This window comes from Eretmochelys imbricata, chromosome 1 (genome assembly GCF_965152235.1).
Source record: "Eretmochelys imbricata isolate rEreImb1 chromosome 1, rEreImb1.hap1, whole genome shotgun sequence".
Taxonomy (NCBI): Eukaryota; Metazoa; Chordata; order Testudines; family Cheloniidae; genus Eretmochelys; species Eretmochelys imbricata.
The window spans coordinates 115,937,504-115,962,630 of record NC_135572.1 but is presented as its reverse complement, the minus strand read 5'-3'; the positions used below and the strand labels follow the sequence as shown (position 1 = coordinate 115,962,630).

Here is a 25,127-nt window from a genome sequence, read left to right as displayed (position 1 = left end):
TACCTGCAGCAGGGGGAGGCACTCCGAGGTGGGTCTGATCTCTCCCTGAGAGCGGCCGTACAGGGGAAGGACAAGTCCTCTCCCTCCCCAGCCCAGCATGACTTGCAGCTAGGAGCCCGATGACTGGGGCACTCCCAACAGCAAGGTGGAGATCAGATTTCAAGGGGAAGGGCTTATTTCACAGTCCGTTACACATTTTTCACGGATGTGAAATTAGTAGGGCCCTACTCATAGGAGTTCCTTTTACAGAACAGTGAACCCTTTGCCAGTTGCCATTGAGTGGTTTTGTGGGTCACAGAAAGTCCTTGCTCCAAATAGAATACAGACTAAGGCCCTAATCCTCCAAGAAGCTCCACCTAGGAGGAGCCCCGGTGAAATCAGTGGTGGTCCTCATGGATGCAGGCCTCTGCTTGATCAGTACTTTTTGCAGGATTGGCAGCTAAAAAGAACAGGAGGAAGGTTGAGAGAAAGGGATATAATATTCCGACAGACTGATCCAGGGGATGGCATGAGCAGACTGATCAGGGTGAAGGCATATGTGTTTAAAAATATTTGTGTTATTCTATGATTACCTAGTTTTAGGGATGATATTGGGGTGAGACACTTGAAGTTAGAGTGGGTGAGAAACTGGGAGAGACCAAGGAAGAGAGGGTAATAATAGACAGCTGGAGAGTTGTGATGACAGGCAGAATGAAGGATGTCCAGCAGTAAGTGGGAGAATGGGAAATCAGTCTTTCTAAGGTGAGTGATTATGTGAGCCGGTCACAAAGGCTCCACCAAGCTATTGGAGAGGGTGGCTATTGGACCCAGGGACCCATGTAGATTCCTATCAATTTGGTGGATGTAACAGTGGGAGCAGGAAATTCCTCACTTCTCCCCTTAGGTGCAGCTGTTGCTGACTGATTTAATGAAGGTTTTCTGAAGTTCTGTGGAATTTTCTCAATTATTCTTAAGACCCTTTTGTCCACAAGATCCACAGTTTCATTAATCAGTGTCTCCCAACCAACATGCAGCCTACGTAGGCATAACCAGACCATTGAGCCATTGACAGAGAGGGCATGGCTAGCCACACTGAAGATCCCGTCAGTTTTTCATTCTGCCTCCACAGTTGCAAGAAAGCTTTAAGCAGACCTTCTACTGCAGAGAAAAAACATCACGCACACCCCCACCCTCCAAAGAAAAGAAAAAAGAGCTTGCTTACATAGAGATTTTTATTCGGTAGTACCCAGTTGTGCCTCTGAGCTTCACTTCTCCCTCCCTTTTGCTGGAGTTCTAAGGGTCCAGTTCCTCTCCACTGCGGGGACTCCATTGAAGTACCTCTATGGAGTACAGCAAGGAGGAGAAAGACATGAAGGTAAAAAAGATGTGTTCTTGCTCCACCCCTCTGGTAAAGTACCTGGATGGTCTCTGCATTTACAGCAATGAGGAGAAACTTTGAATAATTAGCTTGTGCCAGGGGTCTTCAAGGTGCCCTCCCCTAGATCAAAGTACTAGCACAGGAGTCCTTCACCGGCATTTTTTTCCAGAGTATATCAATATTCATTGTCCTAAGAGGGTTTAACAGAAGAAAGAGTTCTTGCAAACACAGGAGCCCTTGTGTAGCCACCTGGTAAGATGGAGGATTTTCAGTCTAAACAGGAACCAGTAGGTGGAAAAGCCTTTTCAGTGAGAATTCTGTGATTTCTTAAGAAAGCAGTTTTCATTCTAGATCAATTTAGATCAGTGGTGGGCAGCCAGCGGCTCATCAGGGTAATCCAATGGTGGCCCCAAGACTTTGTTTACATTGACCGTCCGCAGCTGCCAGTGGCCACAGTTCGCCATTCCTGGCCAATGGAGGCTGCGGGAAGCAGCAGTCAGCACGTCTCTGCAGCCCATGCCACTTCCCGCAGCTCCAATTGGCCGGGAATGGCGAACCACAGCCACTGGGAGCTGCAGGTGGCCGTGCAAATATATCCTGATGGGTCGCAGGTTGCCCACCACTGGTTTAGATTCTAGATCTGCCTTTAGAGGAAAGTTACAAGAAAGACAAGATCAAGCTAATTACCTAGTTTTTGGGTGGTCTCACATGAAGGACACAGTGCTATTCTGAAGGCATCATCTCCACTTGTGTACATTTAGGAAGGCTTCCACTAATTTCTCTTGTTTTAGAACTTGGCTGAAATTCAAGCAGTGGTGCAGGAAATGTGGTCTCTTTCTGTGTCTTCTATATTGTAGATATTGGAGTTCTTCCAGGATGTTCGAACAAGAACATCACTATTTCAACCTTAAAATGTCAAGTGTCTGCACTCTCTAGCATCCTTACCTCCGTAGGCAGGAAGAGGATTTTTGTTCATGCAGATATGAAACATTTCCTCAGGACTACATCCTTAAATCATCCTTCTAAGATTCATTGAGCTTTTCCATGGGACCTTAACTTGGTTCTTCAATGCCCTGACCTGACATTGCTTTGAGCCCCTCAGGAAGGTAACTATTCATTTAATTGTTATTAATTTGGCCTGTCTGGTCATCATCTGTTCCTCCCAGATGGTATCCAAGTTTGGGGCCTTTTCTACTGAAGAACATTACTGCACAGCGATAAAGGGGTTCCACACGCCCAACTTTGTAACAGTCTCTGTAAGGAACAGACCTCTGGGCCTTCCACACTCCTGCTTCACACTATGAGCTCTGTTCAGCGAGTCCAACTGAGACTCCTGATGGAGACTTGTACACTCTTCAGGGATTAATGAACCTCACCAAGCATTTGCAGCAACACTCACAAAGCGCTGTCAGAACAGTAGGGTTTATTTGTTAACTGGAACACAGTATAGGAAGTCTTTAGGGTAGCATAGAGAAATGAAGGATAAAATATAGTCCATTCTGGTTAGCTGAGAGCCCAGCCAAGGTGTCTATCCATCTGACCTCCTTTGTCAGAATCTAGGTGAGAGCCCTGGTTCCTTTCAGCAGCCAAATCTTATCCCCCACCTCATACCTCTCCAGTCATTTGATCTCGAGCTGGGGGATTTTTGTTCAGCTTCCCTAAGGAGAGTTAGGGAAGTCCATATCCCTCTGGGTTGTTGGTTGTTAGGTGCCAGCATCCTGGCGAATAGATTCATCATGGTTTTCTCAGGTGCTCCATTAATATGGACTAAGGCCCAGACTCCTAAGTGATACCCACACCTATGTCTCTTCACCTGACCTGAAAGCAAACAGTCCCCTTCGTAACAATGAAGCACATAGGGGAAACTGAGACACAAAGAGGCCTCATAAAAATATTCCCATGTCATCACAGAGTCCAAGTGATTGTGTTCCCCTTTTGCCTAAATGTATCTCGTTCAACAGAGAAGCTCTGACATACTCTGGATATATATGGAGCATTCAAGATCTACATACATCCCTAGCTAACCCTACATCCAATACTGTAGCCATTCTCTTCCATCTGGCATCTGAGAAGGTATCTAAATCTGCTGTTTCCAGATGACTGAGATGATGCATCTACATGAGGCCTACAAGTTAAGGAGCCTCTCCAACAACAAACATCAAGCTTACTCACTCAGAGCAGCACCAGCCTCCTTGTCCAAGAGGGCTTATGTTCCATATGAGAAGATCTGAAGGGTGGCCACTTTGTCCATTCATACCTTCCTAAAATATTATAAGCTGGATATTCAGACATTATCAGCCTCTTTAGGTAGGAAGGCTATGCTGTAGTTTTCAAGAAGCAAAGTAGTAGTTTAGGACCATATATAGTTTAGTTTGATTGAAGGAATATTGCTATGAAAATCCCAATAGTTGCTGGATCTGTGGACTTCGTAAATGAAAGGGAATAGGAAATTTTATATTGCCTAACTGAAAATTTCCATTCTCTGAGTTATGGGGTCTACAGATCTGAGCCTTCCTAATTGGAGTATATCATATGCTGGTGAGATATTTTTACTTAAAATTCATTCATTGTTATTTTCTCTGGTAAGAACTCGGCTTATAACTATTTATAAGAATCATCAGTCCCCAGGAGAATTTTTCTTTGCTGTAGAAGCTGCTTCAATTGATGGATTCTTGAGTGTGGCTGGTTGTGTCCTTCCCTGTCCGTAACTGACATGTCTGGTTCTGCCCATGTAGTGGTGTGTAGCCTGAGTCTTGGTTAACAGATCTATGGACCTGGTAACTCAAAGAGGAAATTTTTGGTAAATCAAGAATCAGTGGCCGCGGTTCGCCGTTCCCACCCAATGGAAGCTGCAGGTGGCTGTGTGAATGTAAACAAACTGTCTGGTGTCCTGCCAGCGGATTACCCTGACGGGCTGCATGTGGCCAACTGGTCACAGGTTGCCCACCACTGCTCTAGGGTGTATGACATGTCTACCTGTGAAATTGCTAGGGTTTTAAATCAGTTTTCGGTCGTCATGACTCCAGGTTGTGATATAGGCTGTATGGCATGAGATCTTTTATATCTGAAGATTTGATTCACACCTGGTCTCTTGACAGTACTGCTATCTTGTCTATTTTTTAAATGCGTGTGTCGGTCCTAAGAAAATCCTCTGTTTAGTCAATATTTATGGACCTTGTCTTTCAAGTAAAAATATTGATACTGAATTGAGTAATTGTATAATTCATGTATTATCTAATTAGTTGGCTAGACTCAGACTTGTAGATCTGTAATTAAGTCTAATCTGTATTTGGGCCCTATGATGGGTGTTAAGTCTCTCTCTCCATTTATTGGGAGTCCAGAGAAAAAAATTGAATAAGCAAAAAATAAAAAGAGAAAACTCATCAGTGAAACAGCCAATTAACCATTTTTGGTTACACATCCATAAATTTAATGAGACAAACTAAGTATATGTTTTGAGTGTGATGGGCAGTTTGATTTATAAATTTAATATATAATTACTGAAATTTTAGAGTACAATTGAAAAGAATTACAAGGGCATTCCATGAATTGTCAAGACAATGTACAATAACATAATTTTTAATCAAAAAGACCTTAAAACACCTGGAGTACTAAATATGTTAATAATATTAAAGAATTCTATTTTATGTTGTAGGAATGTAATGCATCATATTGAATTAAACCAAAAATACATTTAAAATCAAATTTCAGTTTGGTTGGCCTGGTTATTCAAACAAAATTGAAACTGAACTTCATGAAAAAGTTAGTAAATAAATTTATAACGCTATTTTTATATGAATTAAATTCCAATTAAAATTGACCACATAGTTCAACAAAGGAAACTACAAAATCCCTCTTTCTGTATTGGTAAGTAAATGCAAATATGCTACTTTCTATATTCGAGTTTCAAATGTAGACACTGATCCTTCAAACACTTATATGCATGAGTAACTTTATGTCTGTGAGTAATTTAATTGAATTAATTATCTAGGACAAAATTTTCAAATGCCTGAGTGACTTATTGAAAATCAGTAGGACTTCAATATTTTTGAAAACTTTACTCTAGTCTTCTTTTCTCTGGCATGAAAATAATTAAAGTTTGAGTCAGAGATTTGGAATCAGAAGTTACTGATGCTGGAAATGTAAGAATCTTGAAATATTTTTAAATTTTACATGATGAATTTGATCTGTAAACAAAGAATTTAAATATAAAAAGAGCTGTTTAAATAAGTTTATACAACAGATTTTGGAAACCCAAGTATCTTAACAAGGCCATCAGAAACTCAAGGATCATAACAAGGTTCTTGTCAAGGAGGATTAGACTTCTGACATCACCACTTTCTAAAGGTATTCAGCTGCAAAAGGTGAAAATGTGCCAGGTCAGATTATACAAGTGGCTTTTGCTATATGGTCAGTCTTGGGTTTAGTCTGGTATGTTATTCCATACATCAAGGGTCCCTGACCAAATGTTTTATTACTGGTTCTCTCAAGTTTTTCCCTGAGCACTGTACTAGTTGTGTTCCACTGTGACGAAATGGCTGTCTCTTTGGAAGAGTGGTCTCTGATGTAACTGGATCTTAACTCGTTGAGTGTCGTACAGATAACTGTGCCTTTAATTGGCTTTGGAAAGAAAACAGGAAGCCAGTGGAAGTTGCAGATCACTTGCGGTAGAGATGGTACATAAACTGAAGTTTCTGTGGTGCCTCCACATTTAACTCCAAATTCAGTGGATTGTGAGTGGTGGTGTCACATTAATAAATCACATTAATGAATGAACTAGATATTCATACAGGAAGGAGAGCTATAGTCTGCTGGTATTCTAAATTAGTTGTTTTAAAGAAAATAGTGATAAAAATCAGTTTAACTCAATTTTTATTTCTTTATAAAGACACAAACCAATGAATTCAGTTAACAAAAATATACATTTAGCACCACTGTGCTACCTCAGTATCTAGGATTAGGTTTCAGCTAATTTATGTGCTGCTGCTTCTGCTTTGGTTTTTTTTTTGGTTGGTGGTGGTGGTGGGGGGGGGGGGGTTTAAGGTGGAAGAGGCAGGGGGGAGCTGGGATGTTACCTATGTGTTTAATTCCTAAGTATAGTGGGTGAAAGGAAAAAGTCCTGTGGTACTGTTTTGTTATTTTGGAGAACAGTTTATTTTGATTGTGTCTTTCAAACAGTTAACACCTTATCCCCACATTAATTTTATATGCATTTAATTTATAATTTTCTTAAGATTGAAAGCATTGATACTAAAGGTATTTTTATTGGTTGGTTGTTTCTGGCATACCCACAGCATGCTAGACACTGTATAAATACAAAAGAAGGCATATTCCCTGACCCACATTGCTGTCATTTAAATTATGCCTTTATTGTATTTTGGTGATGTTGTATTAAAACATCTTTAGTGGAATGTGATGGAATGTTTATTATTATTTTGTATTGACTGCAAGTATTTAAATGCCATCTTTCACTATAATATCTGGATGCACAACATAGCTTAAGTTATAAGGTTTCTCACAGTATTTTTAATAAGTTCATTTGAGTGGAACTCATCTAGAGGACTCAGTTATAGTGGTGTTTGACCCATAGGAATCTTTTAAACAATATTCTTTGCCATATTTTAATAGGATTGTGACATGACTTAAACCAGTCTGATTGTAGAAGCGTCTGAATAATTTCACGTTGAGGTTTCAACAGGGTCTTCTAGCTTTCTGATTGATATGGCATGTCTGTACCTGACATAGTGAGCTTCCTAAAGAATATACACAATGATCTTTATTAGGACTGTAAGCCTCCATTTCTGTATCATGTATAAAGTTGGCAATTTCCGGAATTTACTGTTGCATACTTCAAACAGAATGCTGTTTTTGGGGGTGTGAGAGAATAAACTGTCAAAATATTGAACACAATATGTAGACGTTTAGCCTTTGAAAACTCATTAGGAAACTGTTGGGTTTTTCCCAGCCTGAGGATATGCTAAAATACGTTCAACTCTCTTTCTCTCTTCCCCCCGCCCCTTCCCAAAGTGAAAGGGTTCAATGAGTGTAATAACTGCTATCCTTCACACGTGTTCACTTCCTGTTCAATTCTAATTGCTTTTATTAATGTCAACCTAACAATTTAGATTAATAGAATATATGGTGATTTTTTTCAGTGAAAATGTGGTCTCCAAAATATAACCAGCAAAAACTTTTAGACGTCTACTTGTGATTGACAGTTGAAGCAGATTTTAAGCAGAAAGTGTCATTGAGATGAGTGTTTCCCTAAGAGAAGGGCACCAAAAAGGGTGTGGTGGTGGTGGTAAATGAAAAATACTCCAAATAGCTAAAATATCTGTTTAATTCAAAGGATAATGTTGGTTTCTGACTAGAAATAGAGTTATTTGACTTTAGGATGTTCATCTATCATTCGTTTATCTTGACTCCTTCCCTATGAGAAGCCACAAGAAATACTGCATTTAAATTTAAGATATCTAAGTGCTGCCCAATGGCTATGTTAATCTCCTGCCAATCTCTTATATTTGTGAAGTAGTTTATTACCCCACACCAGGGCCATGTTGGGAGGTCGTATCTGAGGCCTAAACAATGGGAAGACTGTGGTTTTACTCAGGGCCTTCAGTAAGGCCGTTTTTCTTTTCAGAGATCCTTTGTATATCTGTCTAGATTACCTGATTTTGAAAAATAGCTATTTTCTGAATTATAGGCTTTCTGAAGTTAACCCTCTTCTCTGGAGGCCGCCTTGCTGGGTCCAAATTAGGAAATAATTTTAACCACTCCAGATACAATTGTGCAGGCCCTCATATTGAATCCTTATGACTAAAATAGAAACATTCAGTTGAAATGTATTTTTGTCTGAATTTGTTGATTCATCAAAATCTAATTGTCGTGCAGGACCATGTTGATTTCAGCTAAATTCACTGAAACCAGATAGATTTCTGATGGAAAGCTGCCTGCCAGACAAATTTCCGAGTGACACCTGCCTGGTTTCCTGCTAGTTTACCCACCTGGCTCCTTGGCAGCCTGGTTGGTGGGTTGCCAGGGAGCTTGGGCTCCCAGCTCTTTGGCATCCTGGGCTCCCAGGTCCTTGGCTCCCAGGAAAAGAGGCAGAGAACAGTCGTTCCATTTTTCATAAAATTTAGAAATTTTTTAGTTTCATTCCAAATCAGAACAAACCAAATTTCTAAATCTCAAAAGATTCTGTGAAGTGGAATTGCCGTTCTCTGTGCAGCTCTACTTATGACTGTGAAAAGAAAGTTGTATTCTGATTCAGAAGTCCGGTCAATATGAATTCCTGGATTGGTTGAGTAATGCAGTGCAGTCCATTTTTTGAAGTAAGAAATAGCTTTTAGTATACGTAAATATAGAGAATAGATGTAAAACAAAGTAGTAGTTACTGTTTGACATGTTTGTTTTAGCCACAGGTGTCTATTTGATTATGCTTTTCAGACATAGGTTAATTTTAGTTGGTTTACAACTATATATGATCATATGCTTGACAGTATAGTACCTTTGCGAGAAAATGGATAAATCTGTAATGCTGTTATTAATTGAATAACTAGCTCTGACTACTATGAAAGATGAACTTATTCATATAGAAGAAACAAAAATCATAGCAAAGTATTGTCAAAAACTTGTCTTGGGGAAAGAAAAAAACGGGTTGCATTTACTCAACAGCTTTTGCTACCAAATGTGCAGATATGCATTACACACTTTATTACTTTTAGAGAAAGTGATTTTATAGGCTATGGGAAAGAAAGGGACACCATAAAATTGACATTTAGTAATTTTTAAACAAAGAGTTAAAAGTTAGTTTCAGGTAATACAGCTACTCCTGAGTTCCTATTTTAAAAGTTTACTATTAAAAAATGTTACCTTCTGCTGTTTTTGAAAGATTGCCACAGACAACTAGAGAAATTAATTGCTGTCAAATGCAAAAAAAAAAAAAAAGTTTTATATTTAATCTCTACTTCTTGTAACAGTAATACATTTTTTTTAAATGTTCAGACCTAACTGTGATTTTTAAATGGACACAAGCAAGTTCAGTGTCTTGAGGGTTTTCTGTGTTGAAATTAACATTTTGGAAGTACTTTTGTCTAGCGTTTCAGGATATCATCTAAGCTATTTTTCCCCCTCTCCTTTACCCTACCCTTCTATATTTTTGTTTTCTGCGGATACCAAATATTTCTCCCACAACCTTCCCACCAGCCAGAGGTCATGGTTTAGGTTTATTCTTTTTCCTGGTATTGGTTTGATACACAAATGAACTATAGAAACAGAATCGTTCACTTACTCTGTACGTGATTTCCACACGTTAAACATGTCATATTTTACACAGGCAGATTGCAGTCTGAGTTTAGGTGGCAGGTGAACAATGAAGTTTCTTGTCGTAGCTATACATTATTCAAAATTTTGCTTTTGATGTGTCTTGATGTAGAACTGGGACTTTTGGTATGGGGAAAGTTTTAGTATGTTTTGACGAAAGTAATGGTTTATTTAAAGTATTCCAGCTTGCACAAAAATATTTAGATTAGTCATGGCCTGAGAAAACTCAGGCTCTCCAGAGGGATCTAACAGAGTGAGATGAATGAACTGTAAGATGCAGATGAAATTCAGTGTTGATAAATGCCAGGTAATCTACACTGAAAAAAATAGTTTGAACTACTCAGGAGCTGACCAGAGTATGGACAAATCACTTAGCCATTGGGACAGGAAAGAAGGTTTATTGTATTTTCAGTGTCTTGAGTAAGAAGAAGATTCAGCATTTAATGACAGCTTTGGATGTGTGGGAAGCATACTTTTGTCAACAATAAACAGAAAATGGCGATGCTTTTGGAGGAAAAAGAAGCTTTATTTAATGTTTGAAACTATATAATTTAGGGAACAATTTTGTATTTTTCGGGTTTTAGGCAAGATGACTAAAGGTCTCTTCAATCTCTGGTTTCTATGATGCATGTTAATTAGCTCAACTTGAAATAGAACATAAGACTAGAGGTTAAACAAATTTGGAGTATTGATTAGGATTGACAAGGGAGATACATTGTGTAGTCACTTCGGTGTTTTCTACTCTTCTGTTTATCTGAATGAGTAGAAATAGTCAAAGTGCAAAAATGTGATAATTCATCATCAGTAACAACCAAGAACACAAATATTCAGGAGCATGAGAAGACTTAGTAAATATAAGCTTGCTTTGTAAATGTTCTTTTGTCGAGCAAAAATATTACATAGTATAAACTATAATTAGAAAATGGAACATAAATCTAGAGAAAAGGATGTGTTTGACTGCTGCTAGAAGAGAACTGTGATGAAAATGACAGGTTCTCCTTCCTGATATTGCCTCCACAGAGGCCAACTGCAGATACTGCAGGCCTAATCATAGAATCTCTTGTGAAGTTACATTTGATCAGTGTGATGTTCCTCAAGCCCTACCTTCCTTGGGGTCAAGGACATGCTACCCCCACTCTGAACTCAAGCATATAAATAGCCCATCCTAATGGTGCTGCAGATCCTCTCTGTCTGCCAGGGTACCTCTGTCTCCCTTGTGTTGTGCAGTAGTGAGGAAAGCTGTTGATTCTAATTTCTGTATAGTTCTTGTAGGTTCATTTAGTAGTAACTTCAAGTTTTTTTGTATAAACCGAACAACTTTATCAGTCTAACCATTAAGGCAGATATAACAAAAAAACCAAAGGTTTAAGATATGCATATCTTGCCATGTCAGAAAGCCTGGTTCAGATGGTCGTGTTCTCAAAGTCCTTTTCTGAAAGAGAAAAAGGGCCACCAAACAAGAGTCCAAAATATTCTCCTTTGGGGTGCATTAAGAGTGCATTCTTAGAGGCCTTCGTTAAAAAAGGGTTTCTGAGCACAAAGTGGTGTGGCTATGAAACCCATCTTGGTGCCAAAGCCTGCTGAGTCTCTGCAGGCGGACTAGGGGTCCATCTCAAAAGAAGGTGGCCTATAAGGGTCACTTCATAAGATACTGCAGACTCCAAGATCCAGACCCCTTTGAGCTTTGGAAAATTCTGCTCTGACTTTCAGTGGCTCTAAAGAAGTAACAAGGTGCTGGAAGGAAAAAATCACTGGCTGGGGCTTATTGTGGTTTGCCTCCTCAGAACATACAATTTTTGATAAAGAAAGGGCCTCCTTGGATCCAGGCCATTTGGTTTTGTCCTCTGCTCTGCAGTGCCCATTGGATTGTAGGATTGATCCTCCATTTCCCTGGATTACCAACAGATTCCCATTAAAGGTGTTAATAAAGGGGCTCTGAGGATTCAGCAGTGTTGTCAGTGCCAGACACTGATGATTCCTTTTTGGGCTTGATGCCCTCAATTCTGTTGAAGTTTTCTTTGGAGTAGCTGTCCCCTCAGGTGCAAGAGAGTATCTCAGTGCTGCGGGAGCCATGGTTCTGAGAAACTCCAGAGCGTGGTTTGGTGCTGTGAGGGTCTTGGAGCAGACAAGAATCTGCTCCTGGCCCTTCTGTTGAAGCTTCTCCTCAAATGGGGCCAGCCACCTATGTTTTGTCTCAACCCTATTTGTGCCTGTAAACTAGCGCTGTCAACCCTTTAAGGCCCCTGAGCTCCTGGCACAATGAGCTGGGCGGCGGAGCAGCAAGCTCCTGGGGCAGCGCAGCTGCAGAGCCTGGCCTGACCCGGTGCTCTGTGCATGGCTGTCTGTCCTGGTGCAGCCGCGCTGCCAGCCACCAATGCTCCAGATACCGCGGTAAGGAGGTGGGGAGGGGTTGGATAGAGGGCAGGGGAGTTCGGGGGGTGGTCAGGGCCAGGGGTGTGGGTCGGGGTGGTCAGAGGGCAGGGAACAGGGTGGTTGAATGGGGGAAGGGGTCCCAGGGGGGCAGTCAAGAAGGAGAGGGGGGGTTGGATGGGGTGGCGGGGGACAGTCAGGGGACAGGGAGAAGGGGTGGTTGGATATGGCAGGGCTCTGGGGGGGCCATCAGGAAAGGGGGGGGGTTGGATGGGGCAGCGGGAGGCAGTCAAGGAGAAGGGATGGTTGGATAGGGCAGGGGTCCGGGAGCGAGGGGGGCAGTCAGGAAGGAGAGGGGAGTTGGATTGGGTGTGGGGGGCAGTTAGCGGTAGGGCGTCCAGGGGCAGTCAGGGGACAGAGAGCAGGGGATGGATGGGGCAGGGGTCTCCGGGAGGCCATCAGGGAACAGGGGGATTGGATGTCCCCTACCCGGCCCTCCATACAATTTCAGAAACCCGATGCAGCCCTCGAGCCAAAAAGTTTGCCCGCCCCTGCTTTAAGGGGAAAATTTAAATAGAGGAAGATGAGCTTGTTGAATTATCTATATACAACTTTTGTTATTAGACATATTTACATAAAACAGAATCTTTGCCATTTTGGAATTCATCTGCTCCCACTGCTTTTTCTTCACTTGAAACCTAATCCTTTGTGCTTTTTACATTTGCCTTCACAGCAACTAATTGTTGTATTACAATGATTATGACTTAAAGTGAGGTGAAAGAAACAAAAGTATGGGGATCTCCAAAACAAAGTTGCTTTTTTCATACAAATGCCTCTATTAATGAAACCAGGGAAATAAAAATGCCAAAAATGTATCAGCACAATTGTTGCTAAACAGTGTATTTTAATCTAATAAGCTCATGAAGTGATTAAATGCTTTCCTTTCCAGGAAATACATTAGTGGAGCTTCAGGCGTAGGGATATCCTGACACAAATTATTAATGTAGTCTTCTAGAAGGAGCAGGGATGTTTTGGCCAGACAGAGTATACATACATTTTTTTTAGACAGCTGTGATTACATCTTTGTTATCATAGGTACATACACATAAATTTTGGTACTGTCTTAACTTTGTTTTTACATTATTATGGCCATTCTGCTAAATTCTCTTTCTCAGTTACAGAATCATTTGTTCAATAAAGTTGCACATAATAAACAAATGAAAGCTAGAGATGTTATTAATCCCTCCCACTCTGCTTGATGCCAGTAGGCTACTGAACAATTAGTTCAGTTCTACTACTGGTAACTTCCAAGTTAAAAAAAAAAAAAAAAAAATCTCCTTGCAGTGATATCTAACTTCTCTACTGTGGTACTGTATCTTAGTCCTGGTCTACACTAGGACTTTAGGTTGAATTTAGCAGCATTAAATCGATGTAAACCTGCACCCGTCCACACGATGAAGCCCTTTATTTCGACTTAAAGGGCTCTTAAAATTGATTTCCTTACTCCACACCTGACAAGTGGATTAGCGCTTAAATCGGCCTTGCCGGCTCGAATTTGGGGTACTGTGGACACAATTCGACGGTATTGGCCTCCGGGAGCTATCCCAGAGTGCTCCATTGTGACCGCTCTGGACAGCACTCTCAACTCAGATGCACTGGCCAGGTAGATAGGAAAAGAACTGCGAACTTTTGAATCTCATTTCCTGTTTGGCCAGTGTGGCAAGCTGCAGGTGACCATGCAGAGCTCATCAGCAGAGGTGACCATGATGGAGTCCCAGAATCGCAAAAGAGCTCCAGCATGGACCAAACGGGAGGTACGGGATCTGATCGCTGTATGGGGAGAGGAATCCGTGCTATCAGAACTCTGTTCCAGTTTTCGAAATGCCAAAACCTTTGTCAAAATCTCCCAGGGCATGAAGGACAGAGGCCATAACAGGGACCCGAAGCAGTGCCGCGTGAAACTGAAGGAGCTGAGGCAAGCCTACCAGAAAACCAGAGAGGCGAACGGCCGCTCCGGGTCACAGCCCCAAACATGCCGCTTCTATGATGAGCTGCATGCCATTTTAGGGGGTTCAGCCACCACTACCCCAGCCGTGTTGTTTGACTCCTTCAATGGAGATGGAGGCAATACGGAAGCAGGTTTTGGGGACGAAGAAGATGATGATGAGGAGGAGGTTGTAGATTGCTCACAGCAAGCAAGTGGAAAAACCGGTTTTCCCGACAGCCAGGAACTGTTTCTCACCCAGGACCTGGAGCCAGTACCCCCTGAACCCACCCAAGGCTGCCTCCTGGATCCAGCAGGCAGAGAAGGGACCTCTGGTGAGTGTACCTTTTAAAATAGTGTACATGGTTTAAAAGCAAGCATGTGAAAGGATTAATTTGCCCTGGCATTCGCGGCTCTCCTGGATGTACTCCCAAAGCCTTTGCAAAAGGTTTCTGGGGAGGGCAGCCTTCTTGCGTCCTTCATGGTAGGACACTTTACCACTCCAGGCCAGTAACAAGTACTCGGGAATCATTGTAGAACAAAGCATTGCAGTGTATGTTTGCTGGCGTTCAAACAACATCCGTTCTTTATCTCTCTGAGTTATCAAGTGAGATATAATTCATGGTCACCTGGTTGAAATAGAGTGCTTTCCCTCAGGGGACACTCAGAGGAGCCCATTCCTGCTGGGCTGTTTGCCTGTGGCTAAACAGAAATGTTCCCCGCTGTTAGCCACAGGGAGGGGGGGAGGTTTGAGGGTTTAGCCACACGGTGTGGGGAGGCAAAATGCAACCTTGTAACGAAAGCACATGTGCTATGTATGTAATGTTAACAGCAAGGTTTACCCTGAAAGAGTGTAGCCACTGTTTTATAAAATGTGTCTTTTTAAATACCGCTGTCTCTTTTTTTTTCTCCACCAGCTGCATGTGTTTCAATGATCACAGGATCTTCTCCTTCCCAGAGGCTAGTGAAGCTTAGAAAGAAAAAAAAACGCACTTGAGATGAAATGTTCTCCGAGCTCATGCTGTCCTCCCACACTGACAGAGCACAGACGAATGCGTGGAGGCAAATAATGTCAGAGTGCAGGAAAGCACAAAATGACCGGGAGGAGAGGTGGCGGGCTGAAGAGAGTAAGTGGCGGGCTGAAGACAGGGCTGAAGCTCAAATGTGGCGGCAGCGTGATGAGAGGAGGCAGGATTCAATGCTGAGGCTGCTGGAGGACCAAACCAGTATGCTCCAGTGTATGGTTGAGCTGCAGCAAAGGCAGCTTGGGCACAGACTGCCACTACAGCCCCTGTGTAACCAACCGCCCTCCTCCCCAAGTTCCATAGCCTCCACACCCAGACGCCCAAGAATGCAGTGGGGGGGCCACCGGCCAACCAGCCACTCCGCCACAGAGGATTGCCCAAAAAAAAGAAGGCTGGCATTCAATAAATTTTAAAGTTGTAAACTTTTAAAGTGCTGTGTGGCATTTTCCTTCCCTCCTCCACCACCCCTCCTGGGCTACCTTGGTAGTCATCCCCCTATTTGTGTGATGAATGAATAAAGAATGCATGAGTGTGAAGCAACAATGACTTTTATTGCCTCTGCAAGCGGTGATCGAAGGGAGGAGGGGAGGGTGGTTAGCTTACAGGGAAGTAGAGTGAACCAAGGGGCGGGGGGTTTCATCAAAGAGAAACAAACAGAACTTTCACACCGTAGCCTGGCCAGTCATGAAACTGGTTTTCAAAGCTTCTCTGATGCGTACCGTGCCCTCCTGTGCTCTTCTAACCGCCCTGGTGTCTGGCTGCGCGTAACCAGCAGCCAGGTGATTTGCCTCAACCTCCCACCCTGCCATAAACGTCTCCCCCTTACTCTCACAGATATTGTGGAGCACACAGCAAGCAGTAATAACAGTGGGAATATTGGTTTCGCTGAGGTCTAAGCGAGTCAGTAAACTGCGCCAGCGCGCCTTTAAACGTTCAAATGCACATTCTACCACCATTCTGCACTTGCTCAGCCTGTAGTTGAACAGCTCCTGACTACTGTCCAGGCTGCCTGTGTACGGCTTCATGAGCCATGGCATTAAGGGATAGGCTGGGTACCCAAGGATACATATAGGCATTTCAACATCCCCAACAGTTATTTTCTGGTCTGGGAATAAAGTCCCTTCCTACAGCTTTTGAAACAGACCAGAGTTCCTGAAGATGCGAGCGTCATGTACCTTTCCCGGCCATCCCACGTTGATGTTGGTGAAACGTCCCTTGTGATCCACCAGAGCTTGCAGCACTATCGAAAAGTACCCCTTGCGGTTTATGTACTCGGCGGCTTGGTGCTCCGGAGCCAAGATAGGGATATGAGTTCCGTCTATGGCCCCACCACAGTTAGGGAATCCCATTGCAGCAAAGCCATCCACTATGACCTGCACATTTCCCAGGGTCACTACCCTTGATATCAGCAGATCTTTGATTGCGTGGGCTACTTGCATCACAGCAGCCCCCACAGTAGATTTGCCCATTCCAAATTGATTCCCTACTGACCGGTAGCTGTCTGGCGTTGCAAGCTTCCACAGGGCTATCGCCACTCGCTTCTCAACTGTGAGGGCTGCTCTCATCTTGGTATTCATGCGCCTCAGGGCAGGGGAAAGCAAGTCACAAAGTTCCATGAAAGTGCCCTTACGCATGCAAAAGTTTCGCAGCCACTGGGAATCGTCCCAGACCTGCAACACTATGCGGTCCCACCAGTCTGTGCTTGTTTCCCAAGCCCAGAATCGGTGTTCGACAGCATGAACCTTCCCCATTAGCACCATGATGCATGCATTGGCAGGGCCCATGCTTTCAGAGAAATCTGTGTCCATGTCCTGATAACTCACGTGACCGCGCTGACGTCGCCTCCTCGCCCGGTATCGCTTTGCCAGGTTCTGGTGCTGCATATACTGCTGGATAATGCGTGTGGTGTTTAATGTGCTCCTAATTGCCAAAGTGAGCTGAGCGGCCTCCATGCTTGCCTTGGTATGGCGTCCGCACAGAAAAAAGGCGCGGAACGATTGTCTGCCGTTGCTCTGACGGAGGGAGGGGCGACTGAGGACACGGCTTACAGGGTTGGCTTCAGGGAGCTAAAATCAACAAAGGGGGTGGCTTTACATCAAGGAGTATTTCAGGCAGGACTTCACAGATGGTTCCAATAAGAAATGTTGCACCTAAGTTATTGTTCTTATTGGAACAATGAGGTTAGCCTGGCCTCTGATTGATACATGGTTAGATTTACCTCGCTGCACCTTCTCTGTGAGTGACTGCAGTGTGACCTACAGGAATGAGTCCCCTAGACAGGGGAGGGGGTGAAGCAAAAGCGTACAAAACAAATCTGGTCTATTTCTTGTTTTGATCCACTCCATTTATCTTTTACATCTTTGGCTGGCAGCAGACGGTGCAGAAGGACTGCATGCCATCCACATCTCATGGCTGCTCGGCAGAAGATGGTACAGTACGACTGCTAGCAATCCGTATCGCCTGCCTGCTCACCATAAGACAGTTCAATAGGACTGACTGCAGGACTAAAGAGAATGACCTGGTCAGGTCACTCCAAATTCAGTCCCTGCGCCCATGTCTGCCCAGGCGCTCCCAGCCGACGTGGCCAGGAGCACCTCAGACATGACGAGGACGGCTACCAGTCGTCCTGTACCATCTGCTGCCACAATGCAATGGGTTGCTGCTACTGTGTAGCAATGCCGTACCGCGTCTGCCAGCACCCAGGAGACATACGGTGACGGTTACCTGAGCGGGCTCCATGCTTGCCGTGGTATGGCGTCTGCACAGGTAACTCAGGAAAAAAGGCGCGAAACGATTGTCTGCCCTTGCTTTCACAGAGGGCGTGAAACGATTGTCTGCCCTTGCTTTCATGAAGGGAGGGAGGGAAGGGGGGCTTGACGATATGTACCCAGAACCACCCGCGACAATGTTTTAGCCCCATCAGGCATTGGGATCTCAACCCAGAATTCCAATGGGCAGCAGAGACTGCGGGAACTGTGGGATAGCTATCCACAGTGCAACACTCCAGAAGTCGACTCTAGCCTCGGTACTGTGGAAGCACTCCGCCGAGTTAATGCACTTAATGCACTTAGAGCATTTTCTGTGGGGACACACACACACTCGAATATATAAAACAGATTTCTAAAAAACCGACTTCTATTAATTCGACCTAATTTCGTAGTGTAGACATACCCTAAGTACCAATCAGTGACTGACTGGCTTGCTCACAGATAAGTTCAAACAAAAAGCAAAACAGTCTTTGAGCTTTGAAAGACTTCACTTGTTTGTTGTTTTCTTTTAGTTTTTCTACCTTGTTGTGGTTTGTGGCACGAGCCAGAAAAAGAAGTACTGAACTACAATGCAAGAGGTTGTTTTTTGTTGAATTTCTAGCCTGGCCTAAACCAGAAAGTTCTAGAAATCTTGTGGAGGAAAAAACAGCTTGTGAGATTTCCAGCCTGAATTTGTTTTCCAAGCAAAAAAGCTTTCAGATCATCTCTTAAAATACCTAATAAGCCTTTAAAGTGATTTTGGGATCTTTTTTTACACTTCAGAATCCAAGCTTCTTTTTAATGCACATTATCACAACAGATATACCTATCTACAGTTCTGTTTACAGAACTGTTCCTCTCAGTTCAGCTCTACCCTTTCTAATTAGCGCTTCACTCTGGTTTTGAAACAATTGTCTCCTGACTCTCTAGCTGCTAGATCTTTTTGTTTCATGCATTGTTTTATCCATGTCTGATCACTTTCTTCTAGGTGTCATTACAGCCATGGACTTCTGTGAACTTTTGATATTTAATCGGCTCTTGCAGTTTAGTGCTTAAAGAGGATATATTTGCTTTTCATAGTCTGTTACCATAGTGCAGAGATTCTAAGAAACCATGTTACTTCTCCTATTTATGAATTGCATCTAAAATTCATAGTCTTAACTCTGGATGGTTAATTGTAGTTGATCTTCCAGTAATCTCCGTGTCCATGTTGTCTTTTTGTGTTGATTCCACTACAGCAGTGTGGCATTAGTGAATTCTTAGGCCTGGTCTACACTACAGAGTTAGGTCAAAGTAAGTCAGCTTACATCGGCCTAACTCTATAAACATCTACACTAAAATGTAGCTCCCACCGAAGTAACTCGTCTACTACACCGACTTAATAACTCCACCTCTGTGAGAGGCATAGCACTTAAGTAGATGTAGTTAGGTTGACGCAGTGTCAGTGTAGACACTGCTTTCCTTACATTGACTGTTGCTGCCTTCTAGAAACCATCCTACAATGCCCCACAATGGCAATTAAATTGGTGCAAGAGTTCCTGTTGAGGATGCGCACCACCAACGAAGGGAGCTTAAAGTGGGCATGTAAAACTGATACAATTACTGCGGTGGCTGTATGTCAACATAACTTACGTCGATTTAATTTTGTAGTGTAGACATGCCCTTATTCATAATGAGGTCCACAGGCCCATGACATTGGGCACTCTGCTTACTCTATGCAGCCTTTGGAGGCAGACCAAACCTCTCATTCAGAAGCAGAGAAAGTGTGGCTCCATCTCTGAAAAACTGCCAGATTCCATCTGCCTCTCCAGCTGCAGGCAGACAGACTAGCTCCTCCTGATGCAAAGCAAATTTAAAGAAGAAAAAGTAAGGTGCGGGGAGGCTTAAAATCTCCAGGCTGTCAGAATCTGCCTTTATAGGCAGAGATTATTTCCTTTCTCCTCAATGGAGAAATGCCTGCACCCACTTGGAGGGCAGCAAGGCAGAGAATGCTGAGAGGGAAACCAGATGTTGTCTTTCCTCCATCTCCCCCACTGTTTAAATGCCTACGTTGGGATCTGTGCCTGTTCTGTAAAGATCCAGGCCTTTCTCAAGTGCTCAAACAGGCAGGATTTCCAGCAGCCTCTTTCCCTGGAAGCAGTGGCAAAATGCACTAGGCTTAGTACAGACAACAGCAGCAGCCCCAAGTCCAAGACCAGCAAGCAGCAGCTCCCTCCTGGTGTCTGCAGAGCAGCTCCCTATCCTCTCCCCCGCCCTGCTGCAGTGTAGATCAGGCCTCAGAGTGCAGCATGGCAAATCGATGCAGAAAAGACCAGGCCATAGAAGTGCTGTTTCCTCTATGCACACATATACACAACCCCCACATGGGGAATTCTCCCTGCTAGGAGAGGGAGACCAACACTCCAAATCAGAGCTAAAGACTCAAATAATAAAATAAATACATAGCTCCCTACCACCTACATGCACAGAGAATAGACTTTCAGGAAAAGTGTATTGAGTATTGTAAACTATAGTTTGAGGTCTGTAGATACCGTACATAAACTTTAGCTAGATATCCCTCCTCATATACCCTGTGAGCATGTAATAGTGGGATGGAGATTTCCTGCCGTGCTTAAAGACTGGGACAACAACGGGGCTCTTGTCCTGCAGGTTGCCACGTCTTAACTATTGGGCTTTCATTCCCAGTGATTGCTGTGGGTCACCAGGCTTTAATGTCCTGGTTATTGCTCTCAGCTTCTATTGCAGGATGTCAGTTTTCACTATCACTTCCATCTCTTTCTCCGGCACGTGGCTATGAATTGATAAGAGGGACAGCAGTGTAGATGTGGAAGAAGCAGCAGACAGTGAGGGGCCTTTGGCTCACCATTTCTTTCTTCTACCCCCCACGTCCTCTGACCTCCAGTTTCTACGGCTAGAAGGTTTATTGGTGTGCACAGTCAAAATTTATCCCAGTGTCATTACCAAAGATGGGTGTGCCTTTTTCCCCTGCGGTCAAGGGCTCATCATTTCTAAGTGGGGAAAAAAATTTTATCTGAAAGAGTGACATCCTTACTATATAGGTCCTTCGCAGGCAGCTAAATCCAGGTAGGCATAATCTCAGCTCTCTCCTTCAGACAGCATGCTAACAAGGATAAGTAAATAAACCAAAGAGAATTGTCATATGATACCTGTAGAACTGATCAATGAAATTGTTTTTAATTGTTCACTTTATTAATATAACTTCATAAGTAAAGTTTTATAAATGAAACTACATTCATTCATAAAACCAGGTACCCCAATAACTGGCTAATTGAGTTTCACTTGTAATCCAATTGCTGCTTAAGTCACTGAAACTTGCACTGTTTCAACATTGTAACTTCTGCTCACTGTTTGTCATTCATTATACTTGTCTATATTGGAACTTCCTTTCACTGTTTGCCATTCCTTACACTTGTCCGTATTGTAACTCAAACTCCATTTTAACTTGTCCCAAACTTGTCTCTATTTCAAAATGCTCACTCCATTTTGTAAAAGCTTGCTGCAACCTTCATTTTTGCAAAACCCTGCTGTAATCTTATTAGTGTAGTTTAGATGTGTGAATGAGGTATGTATGGATGATGGAATCAACCTCCAGCCTCAGCCTGTCCTGATTAAATAAAGTGTAAACACCATTGGCAGAAGATGCAGACAACAGCCCTGACAAAGCAAAAAAGAGTCCACCCTAAAAAGAAAAGAACAAAAGTACAATTGAAGAAACATCAAAGCCAGGTCCTAGGCTGAAAGTCATGTCTGCGATTGATGGGTGATCAATCACACCGGACCCAGAGGCAGCCTGACACAGCAAGATCTATAGACTCTGAATTCAAACTAAAGCCTACAAGAAGGATGGGTGAGATGGAAGACTTTGGAGGGTAACATTCTGCTGCCAACATGGAAAGGCATCGGTGCATGCCCAACAGAGACCCAGTCCTTCCTTGTGCCCGGCTTTCCTGGCCAGTGAGCCGCCACAAGCTACGAACCCAAGCCATGAACTCAAGCTACATTCAGGACTGGTAACTATCTAGCAGCTGCAGAATATTTGGTGGGGGGGGTGTACATAGGTATTAGATATTAGTTATTGGTTTTAAATCAAATTGTGTTATTATAATGAACGTGACATCTTGTCTTGTCTTCTGAAACGATAGTGTAGTTTTATCTGTATAACACACCCTAAGTGCCCCTGCATGCTTTCAGAAGCAGTGCTAATATGGGTGGACAGTATAGCAGGTATGATCTCTCTCAGCCTATTAAATAAATCTCACAGCCTCAGAACTTTTCCCTGAGAAGGAGTCAGGGCATGCAGACAGCTATCCTAGATTTCCTGCGAATGGGGACAATTGAACCTGTCCCTGCTCTTCAGAGGAAAAAAGGCCCTATTCCATATTATTCCTAGTTTTAAAAAAAAAAAGTCAGACTGTTACAGAGCACTTCTCAACATCAAGTGTCTCAACAAATCATTTTAAAAAAATCAAAATTCAATATGGAGACCTTAAAATCCATATGATCTGCCATCGACCAAGGGGACTGTATGACATCTATACCTGGGAACAATGCAGGTGTCCATATCTCAATTCAGCAGTCTCACAGATGCTTCTTAAACTTTCCTCTTGAAGCACAACATTACCCGTATAGGTTCTTGCTCTTAGATTTAGCAGCAGCACTTTTGTTTATAAAAGTGCTGGTAGAGTTAATATCACCTGTCAGAAAGGAAGTGATCTCTGTCTACCCCGTCCTGGGTGACCTTATCCAAGCCTCATCCAGAGTCAGTCAGAGACTATCCCACCGAAACAGGACGCTCCAAAGCCACAATTTTGTGAAAGTCTCAGTTATTCCCAATCTGTGAATGGGAACGGTTACTGTCCTCTATAAAGTTGCTTGTTGCAGAAAACGCAGAAGCAGAGAAATCTTATCTAAATAGTCTGTTAAGGGGAGTACCCGTTCATATGCTTCTGTCTCTTCTGGGATCATTGGTCTCCCATGTGGATATTCTTAGTGGGCCAGTGCTCACATGAGGCTACCACAGAGCTTTGTCTTATCCCTCCCTAACCTATTCCTTATCCACCGTAGGAGGATTCTTGGGTCATTCACAGGCGGTCAAGGACCATCCAAGGAATCTGGCTCAAATGAGAGTAAGCACAGCATAAATTGGTGAGAGCTCAGGATAATCCAATATGGTCTCAAGGCTTTGCTCCCATATCTGGACTTAACTCAAGTGCTGATCATGACAGACAATACCTCAGCCATTCATATGTAAACAGACAAAGGAAACAAAGTCTACAGTCCTTCAAAGAGAAGCTCACCTCCTGATGACTTGGGAAAAGGAAAATGTGCAGTCATTTTGCTCCCTTCCCAGCCAAAGCAAAATTGAATATTGCGGCTGACTGGCTCATCATGCAAAAGTCAGATCATCCAGAATGGGAATTACACCTAGAGGTGTACATCTCCTGGTAAAGAAATTTAGTCTCACAGCAACAGATCTGTTTGCCTTCCACCTGAATCATAAAGTTTCAGTGTTTTTTCTTTTTCCAGTTGAGATCACAGAGCCAGGGCAACAGATGCTTTGTTGTGAAGATAGCCAAAGGAGACTCTTACATGCCTTCCTTTCCTTTTTCTCTCCTCAGCAGAATGCTGAAGACGATCAGAAGAGAAGCAGCACTGGTAATTCTGGTATATCTTTCTGGCCAAGGAGACCTTGATTCTCTCGTCTCCTTGAAAGGGTACAAAGCTCCCCCTCAGTTTTCCATCTAAAGGGTTATGATATTACAAGGCCAATTATGCATCAAAATCCAAACTGTGTGAGTCTAGCTGCCTAGTTCTTGAACAGAGCCTCTTAAGCCAAAGAAGTTGTTCAGAGGGCTGATATCCACAACTTTAGCTTCCAAAAATAAATCTACAAACTCAGCATATTTGAGGGCCTGGTTGAGCTTTAACCATCGGTCCCAGGACAAATGACACCCCCCACCAAATCATCTTCATGGGTACCACAGATGCTCAGATTTCTTCAAAATGGATTTGGGTTATGCCTGTCAGTTCCGACTTTCAAAGGTCAAGTTACTGCTTTGTCTAAGTGCTTAATTTTCCTTAGAGTGCTTAGTTTTTCCTAGGCTTATGGAAGTGTCTCGACTAGCAGTTTCTCAGAAGTGGAGCCACAATGCTTCTGATTTACAGATATGGTCTGCCTCCAAGTCTGTGCATAGAGCAGAATTCCCACTTTCCTGGATCTTATTGCTCAAGAAAGGAAAATTTCAGAAAAGTTTTCCTATACTTTAGTACCAGACCTTAAGGTTTCCTGGAACTGATAGGGATAAATATTTTGACATCTCAGCTACTAGTATGGATTTGGGGGGGGGTGTTAAATCACATCTCAGTCATTACATTTGTGCGTGAAGAAGTAATGAGGTCATTAATTTCAGACTTGCATTTTGTTCAGCTTTTTTATATAGTAACAAATGTTTTGTTTGTACATAACCTCCCTAATTAACTTCACTTAGTTCTTGTATTCTTTTGGTTGACAGTCACTGCTAAATAGCTGAGATTGGAATTTTTCATCAGAGATTGGACCTTAGCCAACTTCCTACTGGAGTTTGCTCAAAGAGTAGAAGTGGTGTTATCACGTTGTATCCCATAGGGCAATAAACTGGTCTCTCTGCTGTCATCTTGCCAAGGAGCACAGCCACTCATTTCCAGCTGAAGTGATATGGTTAGCAGGATGTGAAAGCTGGATGAGCAGGCTCTAACAGGGAATGGGTAACCACTTGGAACAGGTCAGAGAAGCCTTTTGCAATTCTTGGAATGTTCTTCAGTCAAAAGTTATAGTTCTTGATCTCAGTTAGATCAGCTTAACCAGTTAATTTCTTTCTCTTTTTGAAGCTGCCTAAATATACTCAGTCTAGCAGACGTTTATGTATGTTGCTCAAAAGAATAACCTGTAAGAATATACCAGGTGGGTTTATTTGCACTAGACAAGCACTTTGCTTAATTACAAACAGAGCAATTTAGCAAATGATGTGGTCAAGCAAAATTGGTATTGTAATCACAGTTACATTACATATATGGCTACTTCTGATGAGACCAATTCTTTTTTTAAATACTGCCACACTTTTGATTTTCACTGCATGTTTCATAGGCAGTTTATGTTCATGTCATCTTAGATAAATTGCTCCCTGCTAGTTGAATAATGCTCATTATAGGATCCTGGAGCATAGAGAAAAGTACAAAATTGTTAGATTTTGCATCACCTTTGTTTTCTGTCCATTGTGTTTGATTTCTGAATGCTGGCTGACTTGTGCTGTATTGAGGTTCCA

At 42.8% G+C, this 25,127-nt stretch overlaps 1 protein-coding gene across 7 annotated transcripts in view; it reads left to right on the top strand.

Moving 5' to 3' along the window:
* The window catches only part of NCK2 (NCK adaptor protein 2), a 161,164-nt gene that overhangs the window by 115,134 nt on the left and 20,903 nt on the right, over positions 1-25,127 (top strand). The window lies entirely within an intron of this gene.